Source organism: Fundulus heteroclitus, chromosome 13, assembly GCF_011125445.2.
Source record: "Fundulus heteroclitus isolate FHET01 chromosome 13, MU-UCD_Fhet_4.1, whole genome shotgun sequence".
NCBI classification, from domain to species: Eukaryota; Metazoa; Chordata; class Actinopteri; order Cyprinodontiformes; family Fundulidae; genus Fundulus; species Fundulus heteroclitus.
Genome location: NC_046373.1, coordinates 35197449 through 35222582, shown reverse-complemented (window position 1 = coordinate 35222582; position 25134 = coordinate 35197449). Strand labels below are relative to the sequence as shown.

At 40.8% G+C, this 25134-nt stretch overlaps 1 protein-coding gene across 23 annotated transcripts in view; it reads left to right on the top strand.

Moving 5' to 3' along the window:
• The window catches only part of LOC105922250 (protein 4.1-like), a 320088-nt gene that overhangs the window by 210647 nt on the left and 84307 nt on the right, over positions 1-25134 (top strand). The gene's annotated exons all lie outside the window — the stretch shown is intronic.

The following is a 25134-nucleotide window of genomic DNA, read 5'->3' as shown; positions in this document are numbered from 1 at the left end:
TTGAGTGCCAAATTTGGAGCTGTAAACTACCAAAGTGGTAGTTTATTTGATAAATAAACTACCACTTTAGATAATTTCCACACAAACCTTTCTGGTTGGCAAAACATATGAGGGCTCAAGGAGCTGAACCAGCTCCCTGAACCCTTCATTCTCCACAATGGCGAGGGGCTGGCAGTCCTTTACAATGAAATTAAGCACAGCCTCATCAAGCATCTGCTTCCTGGAAGCTTGATGGTTAAAAATGAGAAAGTATAAATTAATCGGAATTATCAATAAAACAAAGTCAGTAAGTTGTAAAATACCTGTATACCTGAGTTTATCATGGGTGTATCATGGATTTCATTCTCATGCTTGGCCCTATAATGCCTCAGCATTGAGGAGGTGCTGTTATTCAAATATGCAAGCTCTGTTGAGCAATTGCGACATTTAACCTGCAAAAAATAACACGAACAGTAAACTAAAGGTCACTTTGAAATGAATTTCTATTCAGAAAATCAAGTAGAAACTCTGAGAGGAACAGGATGAAACAAGGAAATTAAAACAAATACCTTATTTTCCGAAATGACATCAAAGTGGTGAGGAAGCTCCATAATTTTTGATGAGTTGTATATTCGCAACACACGCAAGATTGTTTTGGCAGATGCATCCCATTGACAGATGCGCTTCCTTATAAACACAGTTTGGCTTGTCATTCAGTTCGAAACGGGTCCAGTATTGGTCACGTGACCGAAACAGCTCCTGTATCGGTCATGTGACCTTTCCGTAGCGATACACACATCGACACGGGTTTCGCTCTATGAGACCGACGCATACGCCCAACCCATCACTAAGGATCAGGCTGGCACAGAGGTCAAAAAAGGCATATTGGGTCAGGTCAAGAGGCAAACAATACAGAGCTCAGGAAATGCTGGACTAGACTCACCAATAGGCTTGAAATACAATGATCTGGCAGAGTGCAGGAGACAGAGGCAGGTATAAGTAGAGGAGTGAGCAGGTGAACGGAGCGAAACTAATTACCAGAAGGGGTGGAGCTGATCAGGAGGGGAAAAGTGGCTGGAAGTAAACTGAAGCTGATTGGATGGTGACTGGTGAAGGGGAATGACAGGTAAACAGACAGGATGTTACTGAGATGTGAAACTGATTGACTGGCAGGTGAAAAACTAAACTAAAACAGTTTCAGGATAAATCAAGACAAACTCAACCTAAAAACAGAAACTAAACCTTCAACTAAACTGACAGAATTGGTTAAATGGAGAGAATCACTAAACCAAAACAGAAACTTAAACTAGACTAATCCAGAAACAAAATAACCATAAAGACCAAACCTAAGCTAGAAAACCAAACTAAGACTAAATAGAACACAAGCAAATAATAAAAAAAGATCTTATACTAAGACAGGAGAACTAAAAATCAAATAACAAACATAAACCATAACAAAACCCAAATCATGACATCAACAAGGATATTTTGCAATAAAACAATAATCACTATTTTCTCAGAAATTGAAAGTTTCTTTGTTTTTTTCCATTGGTGCTCTGCTGATTTGGTCCTACTTTTGCCATGGCGCATTACAAAAGTTTCTTACATACAGCATAAAAAACTCAATTGATTGATTGGTTGATTGGACTCAGTCCATAAAAGAAAACAAAAACACTCCACAACAATACAATAGTATTGTCTCTAAAATTTGTATTAATTTAAATTTAAATGCTTAATACAATGTCTATCTTTGTTTAAGAGGTTAAAAAAATATTTTGGCATGAAAACGGATATTTATTTACAAGGGGACAGATAGGGCATTGGGACTTGCTCTACGGCTGATCCCGCGACCTGACGTCACAAACTGGGAGGAGGCAGTACTGTTCTTCACCAAGATGGCTGCCCCCATAAAAGGACCTTCAAATGAAAATTACTCTTAATTAAAAAGCTTATCATTTATTGAACAGTATGTAATAATTTTATATTTAAAGTACTTTCAGCAGTTTGAATTCTGATTTTGACCGGACTTCTCCTTTAAAACAATGACAGGCGGGAGGTTCAGGGGGAATTTCCAGACTCCGTGGTCCGAGGTGAGATCCAGAGTCAGTGCCAGGTAATCAGAGGTCCACTGAGAATCCAAGGGGAAATCCATTGCAAAGTCAGGGCACAGATCCAGGTTCGGTAACAGGCAGGCTTGATCATCAGACAGGGGTCAGACAGGCTCAGAAAACAGGCAAGCAGGTAGTCAGGACAGAACGCTGGATTAATTTTACCGGTGGCTCGAAATAATCTTGCACTAGTGTCTGGTCTGAAGGCTGGTTATACAGTGACAGGAGCAGGTGGATCAGATGAGTGGTGATGAGAACGGAGCGGAGCTTCACAGGTGTGTCAAGTAATGAATAAGATCAGCACCAGTGCCAATCATGACATTTTAAATCCCAGTCACGCCCTTTATGACACTTGGCACTTGTGTCTTAACTCTGTTTACAGCTCAAACCTCATTCCAAAAGCTCACCACATTGTTAGAAAGTAGTTTGTCAGCCATAGAGTCAGCTCTCATGTTTTGTTCACGTTTTGTTACTTAGCGAATCACATTGTGTTAGTGAGTCTTTTATACTCAAGGGCATGCCCGGCTTTGGATTTACAAGGTTGCACACATGCCTCATGAGCTTGCTTAGCTTCTGCATGATGCTTGTTCCAACCTGGCCAAATCCCTTTACGTCTGGCCCATGTAAAGTACAAACTACAACTCTTAAGAACAGCCTCAACAATACACTCATTGCAATTGTACAGAATAGCATGATCTGTACAGAATAGCATGTTTAGGAAAAAGTATGTTACGTAGATGCTGGTGAAGATTCTCAGTCATCCAGGTCATGGTCATACCAAAAACGTAAAAAAAAAACAAAAAACAACTGGACAGGCGAATTCAAAAGGTCTGGAGTAGTGTGGAGTAGCAAGCTTTATAGTACTGCCCAACAAAAGCCTTGTAATGGCTTAGATAACATGCACATTTAACCGAAACAGGTCCACCCCCTTAGTAACCCCATTACTAAGGGGGTGGACCTGTTACTTAGAGCTATATCAGTTCTCATCCAATACTACATGAGATAATTCTGTGAGAGTTTGGTCGACTCCACCTTAGCCTTACAGGCATCAACTACTCCGCGTTAACTCAGGCAGGCTGTTTACATCCAGAACGATAAGAAATGGGACATGGTCTGAGATGAAATACCCATACAAGATTTTAATAGGCCCTGCGATGGACTGGCAACCTGTCCAGGGTGTACCCCGCCTCTCGCCCATTGACAACTGGAGAAAGGCACCAGCACCCCTTGCGACCCCAATAGGGATAAACGTGTTGGAAAATGGATGAATGGATTTCAATAGATTTGAAAACAGCATGTGCATTGGCAGTACTAATAGAGTGGTCATACCATGATGGTATGCACCTTGGTTTACTTATGTAAGTGAAGTTACAACTGACTAGACACAACAAAGTTATTTTCACAGAACTTTTGGAACTTTCTGCCTGTTCTCGGCCTCCCCTGGTTCTTTTATCTGATAATGTGGTGTTTGCATTGTAGACTTCTGTAGTAATAAAAACTCTTCAAACTGTAACTATACTTTACCATATTTAATCTAAGAGGCAGAGGGATGTTTAGTTTCAGTACTGTTTTTTTCCTTTCCTTTTAAAATTCTTTTAAATTATCTGCAGAGCTACCTTGAATGTAGTTACGTCATGTTACTGGAGATGCCAAATTTAAAAGAAAATAAAAATGTAACTAATGCCTTTAAATATATATATTTTATTTGGAAATAAAATACTTGTTGCCCCTCATCTCGGTGCCTGTACGTTGGGGTTCACCCCGGTGAACGAGAGGGTGGCCTTCCTCCGCATACGTGTGGGGGGACGGGTTCTGACTGTTGTTTGTGCATATGCGCCGAATAGCAGCTCAGATTTCCCACCCTTTTGGGAGGAATGGCACACCTGATCTGAACTCGATGATGTGCTTCATGATGTGCTCATCATGGATTGTCCATCACGAACACCATGTTCAAGCACAAGGGTGTCCATATGTGCTCTTGGCACCAGGACAGCCTAGGCCGCAGTTCAATGATCGACTTTGTTGTCGTTTCATCTGATCTGCGGCCGCATGTCTTGGACACTCGGGTGAAGAGAGGGGCGGAGCTCTCCACCGACCGCTACCTGGTGTTGAGCTGGCTCCGATGGTGGGGGAGGAAGCCGGTCAGACCCAGAGGGAGGCGGGGGACATTGATTCTGAGTTGACCATGTGCTGTGCCTCTATTGTCGAAGCGGCTAGTCGGAGCTGTGGCCGCAAGGTTGTCGGTGCATGTCATGGTGGCAACCCTTGAACACGCTGGTGGACACCAGCGGTGAGCGAAGCCGTCAAGGCGGAATACTTCGAAGACCTCCTTAATCCCACCAACACGTCTTCCGTTGCGGAAGCAGAGCCTGAGGACTATGGATCGGGTTCTCCCATCTCTGGTGCTGAGGTTGCCAAGGTTGTTAAAAAGCTCCTAGGTGGCAAGGCCCCGAGGGTGGATGAGATTCGCCCTGAGTACCTTAAGGCTCTGGATGTTGTGGGGCTGTGTTGGTTAATGTGGCTCTGCAGCATTGCGTGGACATCGTGGGCAGTTCCCCTGGATTGGCAAACTGGGGTGGTGGTCCCCCTATTTAAAAAGGGGGACCAGAGGGTGTGTTCCAACTACAGAGGAATCACACTCTTAAGCCTCCCTGTTAAGGTCTATTCTGAAGTTCTGGAAAGGAGGGTCCGTCAGATAGTCTAATCTCGGATTCAGGAAGAGTAGTGTGGTTTTTGTCCTAGCCATGGAACACTGGATCAGCTCTACACCTTCAGCAGGATCCTGGAGGGGGCATGGGAGTTTGCCCAACCAGTCTACATGTGCTTTGTGGATCTGGAGAAGGCATTCGACCGTGTCCCTCGGGGGGGCCTGTGGGGGATACTCCAGGAGTATGGAGTACTGGGCCCTTTAATAAGGGCTATCAGGTCTCCGTATGACCGGTGTCAGAGTCTGGTCCACATAACCGGCAGTAAGTCGGACTCGTTTCCGGTGAGAGTTTCCCTTTGTCACCGATTCTGTTCATAACTTGATGGTGTTGAGGGGATCCATTTTGGTGGCCTTAGGATTGCGTCTCTGCTATTCGCAGATGATGTGGTTCTCTTGGCTTCATTAGGGCGTGATCTACAGCTCACACTGGAGCAGTTTGCAGCCGAGTGTGAAGCAGCCGGGATGAGAATCAGTGCCTCCAAAGGGCACCATGGTCTTGAGCCGGAAAAAAGGGTAGAGTGCCTTCTCCGGGTTGGGGAGGATGTGCTGCCCCAAGTGGAGGAGTTTAAGTATCTTGGGGTCTTGTTCACGAAAACGGGGAAAATGGAGGACTAGAATAATAATTATAATAATTCCTGTCACAGTAATTATTCTAATTCAATAACCTAGGAAATTCTTCTCACTACTAAACTCTACTCACTACTAAAATAAACATGCAACAGAAAAATAAATGAAAATAAACAAGTCAAAAATGGATTAAAATGAGAGAAAGCAACTCTTAGTTCAACTCACAGTTGTTTAAACATCACATTCAAGACGTCGGCACTTGACGTAGCAGCATTGAAAGACAAAATAGCTTTGAGAAACCATAGCTATTATACAAAATGTGTATAATCAATAAATCAGTTTTTCTCACTAATCTCTTATTTTGTATCTTAAATGCAGTAACAATGTAAGAAAAGCCAAACAGAACAAAAGCCTGAAATACTTCTATGAAGGAGCAGCTAAAACTATTATTCTTCTGCTAGTTTTCACACTGTTATTTTTAATAGCTCCCCTTTATTTATATATTGTGGTAAACCCATGGTTTCTTATGGAACAAAACATTTAACTATAGGATGTAAGAATGTATATTTATTTTGTGCTTGGGTGACATCAAAATGATCTTTTCCTCAATTTTAAACCCGGGGGACAGCGGGAGGAGCCGAAATTTTCCATCATGCATTGCTCCTCATGAGCATGCTCAAACCTTTTAAAAAACTGAGATAAATCGGTAAACATGGTTTATTTTGATAATACATTAGAAAACCCCTATATGAAAGAGTTATTGCATGTTTTATGGGTTATTTAGCTCTTTTGAATGTTTTTTGTTTAATTCTATCTGAGACCGTCACTCAGACTTGAGTAGCTGGGATATACGTTCCACTTCCCCGATCAAAGACATTTGCTTTGGTTACCTGCAATCTCTTAATTTTCTACAATGTGTGTTGGGCTTTTGTTTTGCTGCTGATAGAAACACCAAGAGTTTATCTGCCCCTTGAAAACAGGACCGTGGCTGTTCAATGACAATTAATCGTGGTTGAAGCGTGTCATTGTTTCTAGTATACCTTTAAAATTTGTAACTGCTAAGAGAACTTTTCAGTTGAATGTCGGCTGAAGTTGTTGAATAAATGACATGATGAAACTATACAGAATGATTTAAAGCTTAGTTTAAAAAGTACTTTCAATAATTAGATGGCAGATTTTATAGTGATAACAGTTTATGTAAAATTTGACATAAAGTAAAAGCTATACGATATTGTGTCAGGAATTCTTTTCATTAATTCTCCATTCTGATCTCAGTTTCAAATTAATATAATTTCAGCACACAACTCTTCCAAAAAAGGTAAAAAAAAACAAAAGAGACAATAGTCTCTTGCATCTAGGTTTAAGTAATGCTATAAAATAAATAATTTCGGTGACAGTCGTAAACGGTGCTCGTAAACAAAACAGCGTGTTTTTAACCACTGAAATTAGACGCCTTCAACTACTAGACAACAACTATTAGACAACTTCATACTAACCATCCTAGTATGAACCATACAACTTCGTACTAAAAAAAAGATTACCCCAAAGGAGTAAGAATTGGTGGTTTTTATAGCATATATGCCATAAATCAACACACACATACCCTGACCTATCTGACACCTCTGACAGCGGTGTGTTTGTAAGAACTAAGTTGATAGCTCAGTGTTACAATAGGTCCTTTCACAATTAGAGGAAGCTAGTGAGTCAGAAGCCAGGGAACAGAGAACAGATCAGGTTGAAATGGAGGGTTTTTATTCTCCTAAAACCGGTCTCTTAAAAAGGTAAAAACACAATAAAATGTTTTCTTTAAATGATCTAAAATCAGTAAAACAACAAAAAAACGGGAGGCTTCCAGTCCAGGATAATTGTCACAGCAGCAGAGTCCACAAAAAAAGTCAGTTCTTAGTTCCACCCCGCAGCCGTCTCGGGATTGGTCCAGTCACACTGCGTCCTTGCTGTGGTCTGCCCCAAGCGCCTCTCATTCGCCACTGGACTCCTGCAAATACAAACACACGCTGGCCAGAAGCGTTGTTTTTGGAGCCAACTGATCTTTGCTGCGACCCTTCCGACGTGGAAAAACCCTGCAGATGTCAGTGGAAAACGTTTACTCATGGATGCGGGCAGAGTTTCACTTCTGCCCCGCTGCCAATCCACCTTTGTTTTCCACTGCACTCTGTTCCTGCTGTAGAGATGGTCCATGTCATGCCGATCAGTCTGCTTATACTTGGCGGTCACTTAGTCTCTCCTCCCACCACACCTGGCTGTTATGGCCTGCTACCCCTTCTTCTCCTGTAGTGAGTTCTTCACCTTTTAAGTGTTCTACCAGCTTCCCTTGGCAGGTCTGTGAAACAGCTGATAGGCTGCTTCCAGGCACACCCACAACTCCACAGGTGGCCATCATCAGGTAATTTGTCCTCTCAGAGTCCACAGTGGATCAAAACAACACAACAGTAAAAGCATGCAGTAAAATAGAAATCATGCACACATATTTACATAATCACACTATCACAATAAAACAAATTTCCACTGTGTGACATGTTCAGGACATTGTTGGCCATCCCCTTTGATGTCTGACGTGATAAGATGATCGGGATATTTGACCGGATTTCAACGCTGTTTCGCGACTGTCGCAACTCGAAAGACATTTTGGGGGTCAAGAAAGCGCTCGCTTTTTAGACCCGCCCCTCACAACAGCCAATACCGCCCTTCTCAGTATATGAAAAGCCCACAAGAATAAGATTTCCTAGAAATAGAGAGTGTTTGTCACCAGGCCTCTGAAACAGTTTCAGCAGATCTTTGTGATATGCAGAGTTTGTCCAAAGAAAATGACAGTTACAATTATTTATTAACCGTTATCGATGTATTTTCCAAAAGAGCCTACGTCAGGGTTTTAAAAAGGAAAACTGCGTCCGATGTAAAAGCTTTCGAGTCCGTTTTAAAGGAGAGTCAGGTTCCAAAGAAACTTCAAACTGACGACGGTAAAACATTTTTTAACAAATCATTCAAAGCGTTAATGGATAAAAACGGTATTGAACATTTTTCCAAGCCTAGTGAAATAAAAGCATTGGTGGTTGAGAGGTTCAACCGTACGTTAAAATTAAGAATGTGGAGATATTTCACCGCAAACAACACTCTCCGATATGTAAATGTGCTTCAGGATCAGGTCAAAACCACAGCTATCATTCAAGTATTAAAATGGCCCCTGTCGAAGTCACCGCCAGTAACGCTTTTCAGGTGTTTCAGAATCTGTACGGGACTAATTCCAAACGCTGCACAAAACTCAAGATGGCGTTTAAGCAAGGTGACCATGTCAGAATCTCCAAGGTACGCGGAGTGTTTGAAAAGAAATATGAGTTTCACGGATGAAATCTTCACAGTTACAGAACTGTTACAGCACTCGACCCCTGTCTTCAAGCTGAAAGATTTAGACGGAGAGCCCGTCCGAGGTTCTTTTTATGCAGAGCAGCTTCAAAAGGTGAACATGTCAAAAAACAAAATGTATCAAGTGGGTGAAATATTAGTCAGGCGCACCGTTCGGGGAGTCAGACAGGCCTTAGTACGCTGGAAAAATTGGCCGGAGAAATTCAACAGCTGGGTGAGCGCAGATGACCTCCGTGATATATAAAAGAAAGCACTTTTCTCAGGGAGGGCTGACAATGCAACATGGATCGCATAGCCGAGGACCAGGGATTTTATCTGACGCTACCGTCCAACGCTAGCATCGACGTTTTTAAGGATAGAAACATATCTAGTTTCCGCGTGGAGTTAGCCGGGCCTATTAATTTACAAGGTCAGTGGCAAGTGGCTTTGACGGAGGTTTCATACCCTCACACAAGGCATAACATCCCCTCAGAAAAGGCGTATTTTGAATGAGAGCAATGACTTAAACTTATTATTTAATTATTCGGAAGACACTTTAAAGAGTCAATTTAGCGCAGGTCTCTTTTACAAAGACACCGCTGGAGCTATCGACTCGATCGTTATGACAGATGGTCCTAACTGGGGTATTAACCGCAGAGCCTCTTTCACAGTTAATTCAAGGGAATTGCACCTGATGGGGCCGCTCCATGCTGATATTTTCTTCTGCCAAAGACTCCTTTTGAATTCTGTCAACATGAGGATTAAATTAACCAGGACCAACGATGCATTCTCTCTCATAGGACCTCATGATTCAAACTTCCGACTGAAAATTCTAGGTGCTTCTATTTTTGTAAAAAAGTTTCAGTCTCCCCAGCTATCCGGCTCGGGCACGCTTCAGCATTAATGAGAGGAAAAGCCCTGTATCCTCTTTCGCGCTTGAATGTGAAAACATATTCTATCCCAGAAAATTCCATATGTACACAGGAGAATCTGTTTTTAGGAACCATGCCTAAATATGTCGTTTTAGGTATGGTCAACCACGAGGCATTCACTGAAAGGAGAAGCATGTCCCCTTTCAACTTTAAGCATATGGATGTGGAATATTTAGCACCCTGCAAAGATGGCAGACAGGTCCCTGCCAAAGCATTTCAACCTCAATTCAACAACGGTATTTCAGTCAGGGAATATTACAACATGTTCACCGCTACAGGTCGTCAATTAAAAGACCTTCCTTTAAAGGCATACTATGCAACATTGTTCAGTTAATTAATGTGTTCCATACCGTTTTGGATGATTAAATGAGTCATTTCAGGTCGAACAAAGGTTTTCTCGGCTGCCCTGGTGGTCTGTGGGGGAAATACCGTACTTGCAATTGCAAGAGCCCTCGGCCCGCACCCACAGGCTCAGAAGTCTCGTTCCAGACCGCGAGAGTCGGTCTTGCTTTACGGCGAGAACTCCATGTGTTTTTGCCCTGCCATTCACTATATGCACGCGCGGCCGCCTCGCCAAGATAGCGCTGCGGGAAACCCTGATGTTCATACTTTCACTGTTAGTGTGTTAGTCATTGTTTGTACTGCCGTTTTTTTCGACTTTTCGTTGCGTTCGCCTGTCTGCTAAGCTCAAAACAACCGTGCCTGGCTTGACGGAGAAACCAGAACAGCTGAGCATCTTTATGACAGTGCACTTTTACTTTCGCCCTCTGGAGGGAGCCTCGCTGGAAAATCAACCCCCGGTTGCATAGTATACCTTTAAGCATCGCTCGTGAGGAATTTAACAACGGTTATTCCCTGTTTGTCTTTAATCTCAATCCCAGCGAGGACACTGACGCTCTGTCACCGGTGTGTAATGGGAATTTGAGGCTGGAAATGAGATTCAGAGTTCCTCTGCCTCACACGACCACCCTGATTGTGTACGCATGTTACGACTCAATTTTGGAAATCGACTCAAAAAGGCAGGTCCTGGTGGATTTTTATTAAAACATGAATAACCACGAGATCGAGAGTGTGATGCATCATCTGCTGGGGAACTTATTTTACGGCGTCTGGGCATCTGATCAGCTCCTGTTACTTAAACGCACGTACAAAGGACCCGCTTTTTTCATCGTTAACACTCACCCTTCACACCTGCCTGGAGAACACTGGCTAGCTTTGACTTTGGAAGAGAATGATCGAGCCACCTTTTTCGACTCTTACGGATTCAGTCCTCATTTTGAATTTTATCCATCAAGCATAGTGACATTTTTGAAAGAGAGATCCTCGAAAATATTGTATCATAATCGTCAACTTCAAGACACTCTGTCTGCCATGTGCGGTCACCACTGTGTTTATTATCTGTGTCATAAAGCCTGTGGGCTTTCGGTCCATAAAATATTGGCTACCTACGACGATGACGTTTATAAAAATGTCATAGTATATGATTTTGTGAAAAAATATGAGCAATGTATCAAAAACAGGGCCTCATGCTCATTTAATCATGGAATTTGTTCTTTACAAATTTTTAAAGATTGTTACAAGCTGTAACTTGTCTAAAAAAAGACTGTACGCACAAATAATTTGAAATATTAAAGTATCTTTATTATATATTCTTTTCTCCAGTTTTTATTTCATACAGACTTTTAAGGTGAAAATTTCAACAATGCAAGGTTCTTGACTCTTGTTTCGAGCACGTCCGTTCTCAGGGGTGGGATCGTCAAAGTCTATTCGAGGGAATTTAGGGGACAACACAATTTTTCCTTTTCGTTTCATGACAGGTTTATCACCGTTCTTCTCCGATACACCTGTTTCTGTCATGCCACTGTATTGGTCGCGGGCTTGCGGGTTACTGACTGACGACACGGGGATGTTTAGCTCCTTCAAGGCAGCCATGAACGGGGTCCAACCTACAAGTTCCTGGGTCTGTGTTTTCCTGTTAAACAGAAGCAGAAGGTTTTTAAGCAAATCGACCAGATGTGAGCCCCCCATCACACGATCGCGACAAACAAATTTGCCTTTCGAGGTCCAACTCCTGCCAACTTTGGATAACCTTTTCAGTATGTATTCAGCGTTTTTGTGATCTATGTTACGTAGAGCTTTTAAAACCTCTTTAGCGGTTTGGTCCAATTCTGCAGGAGAGTCTGTAAAACAGGTAGTCAGCCTCATTATTTTCAGGCATAGGGTCACGCTGCATAGTTAAAGTCACCTGGGGTTCGTCCAGCTGACCCTGCTTCATTAGAGTGAGATATCTCTGCAGCAGAGCGCTGTACCTTTTTAATTTTTTCATAAGAACTCAGTCCCGGTTCATTCAGAATCTCTCTCATTTTAGAATCCAAATCCTCTTCAGCCATCTGTCTGATAGAAGGCTCTGACGGGGTCAAACTTTTGAACTGATGCGGTGAAACCAGATACATCTTTTGCGCCTATTAAGAGGCACCTCTCTTAATAAAGGGGCCACGACGCTCAGCAAGGGAAGAATAAACCCGCCTGTTTGATTTTTCAGAACCGACTGCTTGCATTTTAAACCGGTTCTTTTATCAGCCAGCAGTCTGATGATCTTTTTCTGCTTTTCCAGTTTTTTATGTTGAGAAGGAAACACTTTAACGTTACCTTTTAAGATATTCAGAGCTATCTCACACAAGGCTTTGAGAAAGTCGGGTAAGCAGTGGGCTAGAATGTCTTTACGTTTCTATGGGGTGTCGTGAAACAGAGCTCTGAATAAGGGAGCATTCCTTCTTATGCGCACTGACATGATGAATTCATTTAATTTAATTTCGGTATATACACAGCCGGCCACTGACCTGGGAGCATTACAGTTCTCAGTCTGAAACGATCTGGGCAAGTGGGAGTCAGATAGACGATTAAATACCCATGAGGTTCTTTGGTGGCGTCTTGAAAACTCTCCATAAAGAACATTTAAAGAACGGAAATATTTGACGGGCTAATATATTCAGTTGCAGTTTATCTCTGGGGTTCTTAAACAACACCATATAATTAACGTTTAAACTGATGGTACGGCTGTACTTACCTTGATGAAACACATTCTGAGTCAGCATAATAATGCTCATATTTTTATGATGCCGGTATTGGGTGAAAATCTTGACCACTTCTGGATGCTCCGAAGCCTGGAAAATTACATCGTCTAAGATAACCAAATGATTTTGATCAGGAAGAAACATTTCCGTCATCAAAATAATGACGTATTCCTTCGATGAATTTAATCTTTTTATTCATTTTCTGCTATTCAGAATACATACTTTGGAAACAGGTGTAAATCCAGACTGTATTTACAGGAACATCCATAACATGGTTACAATTTTGCAAAAAACTTTTAACAAAAAAAAGATTTACCACAACCACTCGGCCCTGCTATTAGAAGTGAAAAAGGGGTTTTGAATCTGGAATCAAATTCAACCTCCTGTGTTTCATGGGAGAGCGAAATTTTGTTCCTCAGTTAACCTTTTAATAGCCAAAAGGAAGTGTTCCGTCAGGAAAAAGCCTTGTCTTTATCATACACCACCCAGAGCTTTTTCTGAAATGTGGCATTTTGAAGCTGGAAGTTTCTTTTAAACTGCCTAAAAGTGCTCTAAGCAGTCACAAAGTTTAAAGGTATACTAGAAACAATGACGCGTTTCAACCACAATACATTGTCATTGAACAGTCGCAGCCCCGTTTTCACAGGGCAGACAATCTCTTGGGGTTTCTATCTGCAGTAGTGATGGGTCCGGCAACACCGATGCGTCGACGCATGTGTCGAGCTCATAGAGCAAAACCCGTGTCGATGTGCGTATCGACAAGGGAAAGTCACGTGACCGATACAGGAACTGTTTCGAACTGACTGACGCGCCAAACTGTTTCTGTTCCCTCTAAGCTGCACGCGTGTGCATTTGCGCACAGCAATGCTATGCTGCGCAGTGCGCAGTAAATAAAATCCAAGCTAAACTGTAAACAAAATAACGGTTAATAATGGTTAATTTTTAACCATTTTGCAACTCTGGTGTGATGGTGTACCACATTCTCGCTCTGTGAGCGCCAGGTGCTGATCAGAGCGCACCACTGATGGAGGGGTTGGGCAGACGCCTTTATGGTTGGGGCGGGTTGCGTTGTGGGTCTTTGTTCTGAGCGTCGTTTGAAAGGACATGGCAACAAAATTAAAAAAAAACAAAGAAATAAAAAAGCCAGTCCACAAGCATCCTCGTTCACATTATTTATTGACTGTATCTAAAAAAAATCAGATATATGTTTAATTCAAATGAAAATATAAAAGACAACATACAATGATTTAACTGTATCAAATCAGTGTCAGTTAACTCTGTCAACCAGGTTGCCTGTAGGGATTTTTAAGGTCCAGCAGGTGTTAGTATTCAGTGACACAGTATCAGCACAGTATCAATACACTTTGGCAATGTGTCGAAACGCTTCATGACGCCTCATCGACCCATCACTAATCTGCAGCAAAGCAAAAGCCCACCACAGATTGCAGAGAAACAAGAGATTGTCCTAAATTTCATTTAACAATGCCTACCCTGTACTCAAAGAGGCTGGCAAACTCTTCATAATCCTCTTAACAAAAAAAAGCAAAAGCCTTATATGCATTTTGGAAAGTAACCAAAGCAAATGTCTTTCATCGGGGAAGTAGAACGTATATCCCAGCTACTCAAGTCTGAGTGACGGTCTCAGATAGAATTAAACAAAAAACATTCAAAAAAGCTAAATAGCCCATAAAACATGCAATAACTCTTTCATATAGGGGTTTTCTAATGTATTATCAAAATAAACCATGTTTACCGATTTATATCAGTTTTTTAAAAGGTTTGAGCATGCTCATGAGGAGCAATGCATGATGGGAAATTCCGGCTCCTCCCGCCGTCCCCCGGGTTTAAAATTGAGGAAAAGATCATTTCGATTTCATCCAAGCACAAAATAAATATACATTCTTACATCCTATAGTTAAATCCGTTATGTTCCATAAGAAACCATGGGTTTACCACAATATATAAATAAAGGGGAGCTATTACAAATAACAGTGTGAAAACTAGCAGAAGAATAATAGTTTTAGCTGCTCCTTCATAGAAGTATTTCAGGCTTTTGTTCTGTTGGGCTTTTCTTACATTGTTACTGCATTTAAGATACAAAATAAGAAATTGGTGAGAAAAACTGATTTATTGATTATACACATTTTGGAATCCTGAGCAAAAGAGGGCTATATTTAGAAACGTAGTAGGTAGACACAACCTTTAATGCATTGTTTGGCATCAAACCCAGCCGCAGTGGTTGTTTCCAAAAAGCCAAAGCTTAGTCTCTTCCAGTGGCGGCTGGTGAAAAAAAATCTTGGTGGGGCTGGCCAATAGATTTCCCTGCCTAACCCACATGCATTCAAATTAAAAGTCGGAAAATTACTACAATTCCACAATAAACATTTAATTCCCTTCTCAGATTTAGCATTTTACACATACAGTTAACCATTTACAGCAATTTTAAGTCTTATTTTTTAAATGAACAGTATGAGATACAACACTTACACATGAAAAAATGTGTCTCTCTCTATCTTTCTGTGTGTGTGTGTGTGTGTGTGTGTGTGTGTGTGAGAGGGAGGGAGAAAGAGAGAATAAATGAAATAAAACAGTGAAAGGGTTCTTATTTGTACAAGAACTTTGCTCGTCTGTCTTTCTGTGTGGCAAATTTCTCAATGACCCTTGTGTTAAAATCAGGAATGTCCCGTGTCAATTTTTTCTCTATGGAGAGCATGGCTAGAGCCTTTAAAAACGGTTGCATTTTCAAGATGTTCCCTCAAGTCCTGATCAATGGATGCCATCAAGTCGACTAGACCTCTGAAAGTTCCGGGATTGTCTGAAAAATCAGTTTCATCATGTCCACGCATGGCCAGTTCAAAAGCACCACAAAACTTAATACACTCAATGAGCTTTGATAAAATGTGCAGGATTCGATCTACCTCTTCATTGTGCCTTCTTACCGCAATGCGGTGTCCATCGTCTAGCTGCGCCGCTATGCTAATCTTTCCAACCACGGACAGCTTAACACAGTTTTCCATATGAACTCTTGATCTTTCATATTTCTTTATACGTTCGGAGAGGTGTTTTAAGTCTGTCTGTCCAGACTCTGTCCATGTTAAATCACTCCGGTCATTTTTAAAAAGAATGCAGGGAAAACAGAAAAGGGCATTAGCTGTCCCACAGGCTGTCAGCCATGACTTACGCTGGAACCAACTCCTGCTAAAAGTCCGGTTGTAGGATTTCAATTTTTGCTCGGCTCTCTGCGTTAATTTTATTTCGGGCTTGTCAGGTCCCAGCTCCTTTACATGGATTTTTTCCACCATAGTCCTTCTCGAGAAAGGGTAACTCAATAAAGATCTCACGGAATTCTGTGGAAGCTGCTCTTCAACTTGAACTGTCATCGTCGCCGCCATCTCTACCTCACTGTCACTGTCACTGCCTGACTGACCACTAGCGATGTAACGTGACGTCACCTATATTACTGTTGCTACGCTACGGCTTGGGGCTACTATTCAAGTAGCCCTACAGCCATTCATTTTGGCGATGCTGATTGGCCAAATATTTATTAATAATCCATCGCAACATTATATGATTGGTTATTTCGCTACACTTGTAGGGCTCCTTGAGTCACAGCCCCACAAGTGTAGAAGAAGAGAAATGATACATTCTGTCGGTGGAAATGCACTGTTAAATGAGAAGCAATTGGTAGCGTCTAGTTGTAGAAGTGTTTTAATAATTCATATTACATGTAGCCGCATAATATTAAATAAAAACTGACGTTTATAATACTTTTAAAATCTATATATATTATGACTTTTCCCCATCACATCTAGGGAGGGCAGTGCCAGAGCGCCCCCTATGGGCCAGCCGCCACTGGTCTCTTCTGATTGAAGCACACACTTCCAGTCCCAGAACAGTTAAGTTTTCAGTTTGTGATGGTAACACAGAGTAGGCTTTTTTTCCCTACCCTGACTCCCAAGCAGCTAGTTGATTTATAATATAACTTACATAATAAACCATACACGAGATTTTGCATCCCAAAAATGCTGCACTTTGCTAATAAAAAAACAATTGTTTATTATTATGGAATTTAGTTTTATCCACACTGCAGGCTATAGGTATACGGGGAAACTGGTCAGAGTCAAAAAGGGACTTTGAGCTAAATGCCGCGCAATCTTTGTCGAAAATCTGACAAAAGACTCAGCATACTGATATAGCAAAGATGGAGCGGTTTTACCTATGTTAGACCGTTCCTACAAACAGTAACTTAAACCATTTTTTAATGCTGTTTAAAATGAAATAAGAGTTATTTTCTTTGGTGTTCTGACTGATGAAATCAGCAAACAGCTGTTTAATTTCCAAGGAAAACCTGAAAGAAAGACAAGGGTTGGCGTTCAAAGTTACTGCAGGGCTTTCATTGAACGGGATTAAATAAAAAGACACATTTTACTGCAAGCAACGGGCAAAAATAAATAAATAAATTAAACTAGCCTGATAAGCTTTGATCTTATTTTTTTACCTCCGTGATTATATTGATTGCAAAAGGCGCGTCTTTGCAGCGTCATGCTGGCACATGTCTCATCGGGCGACACCTAGCCCCGGAACTGAGGTAAAACCTCCCCTTTTGATTCTAAGAAATGGAAGGATGCGTCCTGCTAGGTTTAAAACTTGTCTGAATAAGCTATTTCCTCGGTAATGTCGATTGGAAAAAGGCGCAATCCTGCCATGTCACGAACCCGCCCGTCTCGCCGCCCTAAATGGTGTTTGATACAACACCTAATTCCGTGTGGGCCGATAAACATCCTATGAATTCTACAGACGGCAGGATGTGTCCCGCTGGGTTTAAAACTTGTCTGAATAAGGCATTTCCTCGGCCATGTTTGTCGATTGCAAAAGGCGCGTTGGTGCAGTTGGGGCTACTGTTTAACAAAAACTTCTCCCTCCAAACAGACCGGCTCAAGCTTACATTCAGTCGGATGTCCTGAGGAGGGCTGTCGGATTTCTCTGCTTTTAGCTGTGCCGCGTAGAAGCTGGCCTGCTCTGTAAATGCTTTTTTTTTTTTTTTTTTTTTTTTTTTTTTTAAGTTAAGAGCTTACCGAATGCTTAGAGGGAAAAGTGAAGAGAAAACCTATCTTGCCGTTGTTATTGACAAGAGCGATGTGGTGACTGAGATGTATGGAGTGAGAAATGTGCCGAATGGAGACTTGCTGTATGAAGGTACAAACGTGCCTGAATACTGCAGCATGAAATACTGCAGTGTGAAACAGATTTTTCAGACTTTGAGCCTTATATTCAGAGTAAACACACATAGATAAAACAAAGGTTGTCAAACAAAATTCCATCATAACCTTTGGTTATAAGAAACCCTAGAAAAATAAAAAAGCAAACACATCTCCTCACCATCGAGATATTGCATAAATGAATTAAATAATTTAAATAATAAAAAAAAACAATAATAATAAATCTATAATTATAATTGATATAACAAAATAATTAAAAACAATAATAATTTAAGCGGGGTTGAAGGGTGGGACTTCCGGGGTGGAACATCGGCTCCCGGAAGTTGAAGGCGGGACATGTGGCTAAAGTTGAAGGTGGGACATCCGGTTAAGGAAGGTGGTACTTCTGGTTAAGAAAGACGGGACTTCTGGCAGAAATGGAAAGCGGGACTTCCGGCTGTCACTTTGGAATGTGGCCGTGGTTTTGAGTTTGATTGAAGGGTACTCCATAATTTTTTTTGATGTGGAAAAAATGGCATCTTGCTTATGCCTAGGTAAGACTATTGATAGTGAACTGCAGAGAACCATTGCAGCTGAAAAAGCACACTGGAGAAGTGTGTTGACTCGAGTTATTGACTGCATACTTTTCCTTGCAGAGGGAAACTTGCCACGAAGGGGGAAAAATTCTCAGTAAGGAAATCCTAAAAATTTAAATTTCCTGGAAATCCTTGAGCTCATAGCACGATATCATGTCACACTGGCAGAACATCTTAGAAAGGCTGCCTCCAAACAAACCACTGGATGTCTGACATGGTGCACTTTGAATTAATTTTTAGATTCAATATCAGAATGTATTTTGGGTAAAATATCTGCCCAGATCAAAGCCTCTGTGTACTTTGCAGTGGAACTGGACTGCACACCTGATATTTCAAAGCAAAAGCAGGCCTCAGTCGTCTTTCGATATATCGATATAGATGAGAAGAAAAAAGTCACTATTGCAGAGTCTTTTGTGGGTTTCACTGCTGTGAAGGACACGCCTGGGAAAGGCCTCACACATACACTAACAGGGGTACTGGAGAATCTGGGGTTGGATTTGGCTAATTGTAGAGGGCAAAGTTACGAAAATGGCTCTAATATGAGGGAAATTAGCAAGATAGCAGTCAAATAGATGGAAGCAAAATAAGTTCCCAGATTATCCACCATCTCGGTCTTGAGAGTCCAAGACCGAGATGGTGGATAAAACCTCTGAGGTGTGACAGGAAAGCTGTGGGTCAAAGGAGGGTGGGATGTCTGCTTTGCTGGGGGCATGAGGGGAGGATGGTGAGCCTAATCCTGATCTGAACCTGTTAAAAAATGTTTTCAGCTAATTTGCTCTGTCCAGACTTTCATCTAACTAACCCTCTTTCTGCTTGAAGCCTGTGATCTTCCTTATCCCTGACCACACATCTCGGATATTGTTCCTCTGCAGTTTAGTCTCTAGCTTCTTCCTATACACCTCCTTGTTGTCTTTGATCTTGATTTTGAGCTGCCTCTGTATACCCCTCAATACCTCTCTGTCTCACAGTTCCTTCAGGTCACTGGTGATCCAGGGCTCATTATTAGGAAAGCATATCACTGTTCTGGTGGGGATGATGCTGTCCACACAGAAGTTCATATAGTCTTGCAGAGAGTAGTTTCAAAACAACCCTGTAGGGCTTCTTCAGCTTCCTGTGACCACTTTCTCACAACCCTTTTTGTTACATGTAGTCTACTGACAAAGGGGTTATAATCTGAGTAGAGAAAAACAAGGCTGTGATCTGATTTACCCAGAGGAGGTCTTGATTTAAAAACATATGAATCCTTGACATCTGTGTATAACAAATCCAATGTCTTGTTTTCTCTGGTAAACGTTGGCAGTGTAGCAGAGTGAGGTGTGATTAAAATCACCAGATATAGCCACAAAAGTATTGAGGTCTTGGGTCTGCATCTTAGCAACAATGGAACTGATGACATCACATGCATTGTCAGCAACAGTTGAGGATGGAATGTAAATAACCACCCAAACACTGGTGAACTCTCTCTGCAAATAATATAGACGAAAACCTACTGCCAATAGTTTAATGTCTGAACTGCAGAGACGACACTTGACAAGCACTGCCTACCCACCTCCTTTCCGTTTCCTTCTGCTCTATAAATCTCTGTTTTCACCTCCCGTGGGATTTCTAGCTTCAGTTGTCACATTATTTCTGCCTTTGCCATGTTAATGAGCTCGTCGCTGTTGTAAACCACCCTGCTGCTATGGTTATGCATCATAACAAAAGAGCACATGTAAAAAAAAGTATTTTCCAAAAAAGCAAAGAAAAGTAGGAATAAAAAATTTGAAGAAAAGGAAAAAGAAAAAAGATAATTGTTGTTCAATAAGAACACCAATTAGAAAACTAGTTTGCTTAAGTGTTTGGTTTACAGTACAGCTATTCAGAAAGCAGGCATTAGATTTCATTAGAAAAAAAATCATTATTAATTAGAGTTTGGGATCAATAGAAATAGAAAAGCATTGATTGGATTGCAAAATGGCGGCGGGTGCGGCAGTGAAGGCTGGAGGAGCTGGTGGTTCTCAAACAAAATCTGAGATTTTTGTGTATAAAACCACAGATGGGAGAATGATAATATAGGATGAACTTTTAAACTTTATGATCATCACAATGAGAACTTTGCCAAAAGATCACTGCAAAAACGGATCTAAAAACAAGTAAAATATTCTTAAAGTTAGTCTATTCGTCCTTGATTTGAGCCAGTAGATAAGATTATCTGTCAATGGAATGAGTATCTTTGCTCCTATAATAAGATAATTAGATATTCTGCACTTGAAATAAGATGATGGAGAGGAATTGTTCCTATTTTAAGTGGAAAAATCTCATTTCATTGGCAAATCATCTCATTTACCTGCTCAAATCAAGGACAATTACACTCATTTAAAGAAACTTTTACTTATTTTTAGTTCTGTTTTTGCAGTGATGAAATTACACACAAAGTACATGGATGAAACTCATCCATGTTTCACACTACATGGATGAGCTACCACCTGTTAGGTTCAGCAGCATGGATGCGTTGGCTCTGCTCAGTTTAAATGTAGCGGCTGAGCAGGGAAGTCACAGGTCTGAGAGCGGCTATGGAGACTAAAGCAAGCGTGCATGAAAACCTTGGTGTGAGTACAGTGGCTATGGATCTCTGACTGGCAGCTGTTGAGAGCATTTGCGGTCCATCAGAACAAATGGGTGGAGCGTTGTTATGGGAGTTCTGAACAGATAACTGACTTCCCTGAGTTACTGAAGAAGGAGACGGTCGTGTGGATACAGTTCCAGCACTTTTATTGAGAAACAGAGCAGAGATCACATAGATGGAAAGTAATTGCACCCCACAGTTCCGCTGCAGTCTGCCCTGTCTCTGTTTGTCTCACTTTCCGGGTTTCCCCTAATACTGCACCGTGGCCTTGGTTTGAGACATAACAAAGACAGTCTATCATAGACAATAATTATTCTATTATTCAGAATAATAATTCTTATAACAAGCGGGTGCACCCGCGGAGGCGGAAACACCAGCGGCGCTGGTATTGGAGCCAACGGGAGAGTGAGAACGTGCTGTTCCAGCCTCCAGGCCTACAAATTCAACGGCTGTGCGCAATGGTGGAGGATTGGATGTGTGCCCCCAAAATTAGCAGCGGAGAAACATTGGAATAATTGGTACAGGAGCTGAGGACAACATCCCAGTGATCAGAACCAAACTGGTTAGTGTGTCAGCCACTTGGTTCTCTACTGAGCTTGATGCCAGCACCCTATCCTCTTACCTATCAGAGAAGCTGAGGAACCGTGTCACATGCCGAAAGATTGATTCCCGTCGCAACAGATGTGGTTAATCTCAGGTAGTGTAATGAAGTGTATGAAATGTACAACCCACAACCTTGGCAAGCGGGGACTTGTCCGCCGTTATTTTGAGCCAGGCAAACACCCAGAGCCAACACTGATAGCATGGTACTTGGATTAGGGAACGAGGCTGAGATGCAGTGCCCTGTACCTGTGATTACACCTGGTGCTTCAGGAGAGCAGCTGTGCACTAGCAGGTAACAAATTGCTCCTAAAAAAAATCAACATTAATATTGTGTCATACAATGTGTGTGGGCTGTGCGTAAGACATACTGAAGTGGAGAAATCACGTTGTCTTGTGGTGGATAAACTTTTGGAAACGTATGATGTACTGAGCGCCGAAGACACTTTTCTATCTAAGCAGGACTTAGAAAGACTCAACTTCCTGCATAAAGACTTCTATGGGGCAGGCGAGTGCCTAGCACTAAGTTAGTGCGAGGCAGAAATTCTGCCTGCGTTGCAGTTTTGTGGCATAAATGATTTGATCAGCTAATTAAAGTGATCAGAATGGATGTTGATTGGGCTATAGGGATTGAGCTCAGTTGTGGCAACAAAAAGTTCATTATACTTAGACTTTCTTTATTGTCATTTTGTATGCACAGAGTGCATACAGAACGAAATTTCTTTTTCATACAGCTCAGAAAAATTGCAGTAACTCTACAGGATACGTTGCTGTCAATTTACAGTACAGGATTAAAATGCAGTAATAAATTGCAGTAATTTACAGGATGAATTCCAATTGATTTCCGGATAAAGTGCAGCAGTGATTTAACAGTAGACAGTTGCAATGTAAACAAATATACAGTAAGACACTGATTATATATACACCTTATGAAAGCCCCCATAATAAAGATGAAAATCTTAATAGGCTGGCTTGTATTGTGTCATATATCCAGGACAATCCATCCACTTATTTTTTCATTGTAGGTGATATGAATGCCAATGTGTGAGACTATAGATCTGTATTTGCTTATCACTTAAAGCAGTTCTGTTCCAATACTTTTACTTTGTCTATAAATATGGGCAATTTCCCCGTGAATACTGACATAGAAGAAGGGAAAATAAATTGGGACAGTCTGACTGAGCAGGATTTTAATCTTTACTGGATTTAGGCTTACAATATTATAATTGTAATATTGAGTTGCCAAAAAGCACAGTTATTTGTTCTGACATAAGTTGTAAAAAAGAGCAACATGGTGCAGAGCTGTACTCACTGTATGAGAAAACTATAGAATCCCTTCTTATTTCAAGTAGGTCTTTGTATAAAACTAAAAAGTTCAAAGCCAAGCCAGGGTGGAGTGAATATGCAGAAGAGCTTCATGCCGAGGCCAGAAGGGCTTTTAAACTGTGGGCTGAAACAGGCAAACCTAAACATGGCTGTATTTGGCTATAAGAAATGTGCAAATACTAATTTTAAACATGCTCTATGATTTATAAAGAGGAGTGAAAATACTTTGAAATCTGAGTCACTTGCAAGGAAATTACAACAGGATGGTCCTACTAATTTTTGGAAAGAAACTAAAAGAGGGAACACTGTAAAACCATCTTTGACAATTAATATTGGTTGTGCAAATGAACCAGATGAAATTACTCGGGTATGGCAGAAACATTATTATGAAATGTTTAGTTGTGTTAAAAGTAATTCATTTGTAATGGACAACATAGACACACATAAAGATGTGACTATTTCTACACAGGAAGTCAGTGATATTGTCATGAATCTGGATATTTATAAGGCATGTGGAGCAGATAAGATATCTGCTGAGCACTTTGCAGAAAAAATTGCAAGCAGAAAACCTTTTTCTTTCCCATTTGTTTTACTGGGTTTTTAATATATAGTATTTTACCAAATTCCATATTGTCTGTGATTTTAGTGCCCATTGTAAAAGAAAAGGCTGGCAAAATAAACAGCAAAGATAACTATTGACCCATAGCTCTTGTCAGTATTGTATCAAAGGTCTTAGAGAGGGCTGTATTAAATAGAATTTAGTGTAGTGTGACGTCTTACAAGTAGTATGGTGTCAAACCAAAACTTGGCACAGATATGTGCATTTTTGCTCTCAAGAAGATCTTGGACTCCGACAACGGGCATAATACCACCATTTTTTGTCTTTTTTTTGATACCTCAAAAGCATTTTATTATGTAAATAATTGAATAATTGTTTCCTAAACTGCACAATAGAGGACTTTTGAAATATCTACAAACCTCATTTTTTCCTGACTTCACTCTGTCGGACAGCATTCTCAGAGTATGTGATGATGTGAAATACTTGGGACATTGCATAACTGCTGACCTGTCTGATGATAGAGACATTTACAGGCAGCTTTGCATGCAATATGCACAAGCTAATATGCTTATTCATAAGTTCTCTCATAAGTTCTCTGTGTGCTCAGTATCGGTCAAAACAGGACTTTTTAAAACATATTGTACTCAAATGTATACTGCCCACTTGTGGGGGCATTACAGAAAAAGTAGTATGCACAAACTTCATACTATGATGGCATGAGGATTGTTGAAGCTATCTGCTTCCCTGGGTTCGTTAATTCATGTGCAGGACTTTAAAATAATAACTCAGCCAGAATTCCATTTCACCTTTGCAAAGGGAGAGATGCACCAGCCTTTCAAGTAAGAAATTAGTAAAGAAAACAAAGTTACATCTGGCATGTGAAACGTTCAAGCATCATTTTCAATATAATTTGCAGCAGAAGAGGGCACACAATCATGTGTGCCTTTAGTCAAATTATCTAATTTAGAGAACGTGTTTACATTAAAGAAATACTTTGGGATCTGCCCTTTAATTTTCCCAAATCCTTTTTGTTCCAGTTGATTTCTGTCGCTCTGCAAAGTTAAACTTCTGTAGTAAGACGATTTAAACCAGTAACATTCTTCATAAATTCCTAAACATCAGCAACTCATCTTAGGATAACTGTAAAACTGATGCATGACTAGACCTAGGGCTGATAAAATCTATCTAATCAACCGGGTTGTACTTTTACCAAACATCTTTAGGTTCCATTTTAACTTTAAACTTTTGGTTCTGCTAACTGGTGATTCCTAGACCTACAATTAGCACAAGTTCTTTGTGAGCTAATTCCTGCTTTCCTTAGATCAACCAGATTTAAGTCTAGTGTATTATATTCAAACTAGGGCTTTCAAACTATTAAATTTTAATTTCAATTAATCTTGTATTCTATCTTTTTATTTCTGAAAGTATAAAAACTCATTTGGGAATTTTAATATGAACTTTTGCAATAAACAACATTATGCTTATACAAAAAATATTTTTCTTTTCAGGCACTTTTCAGAATT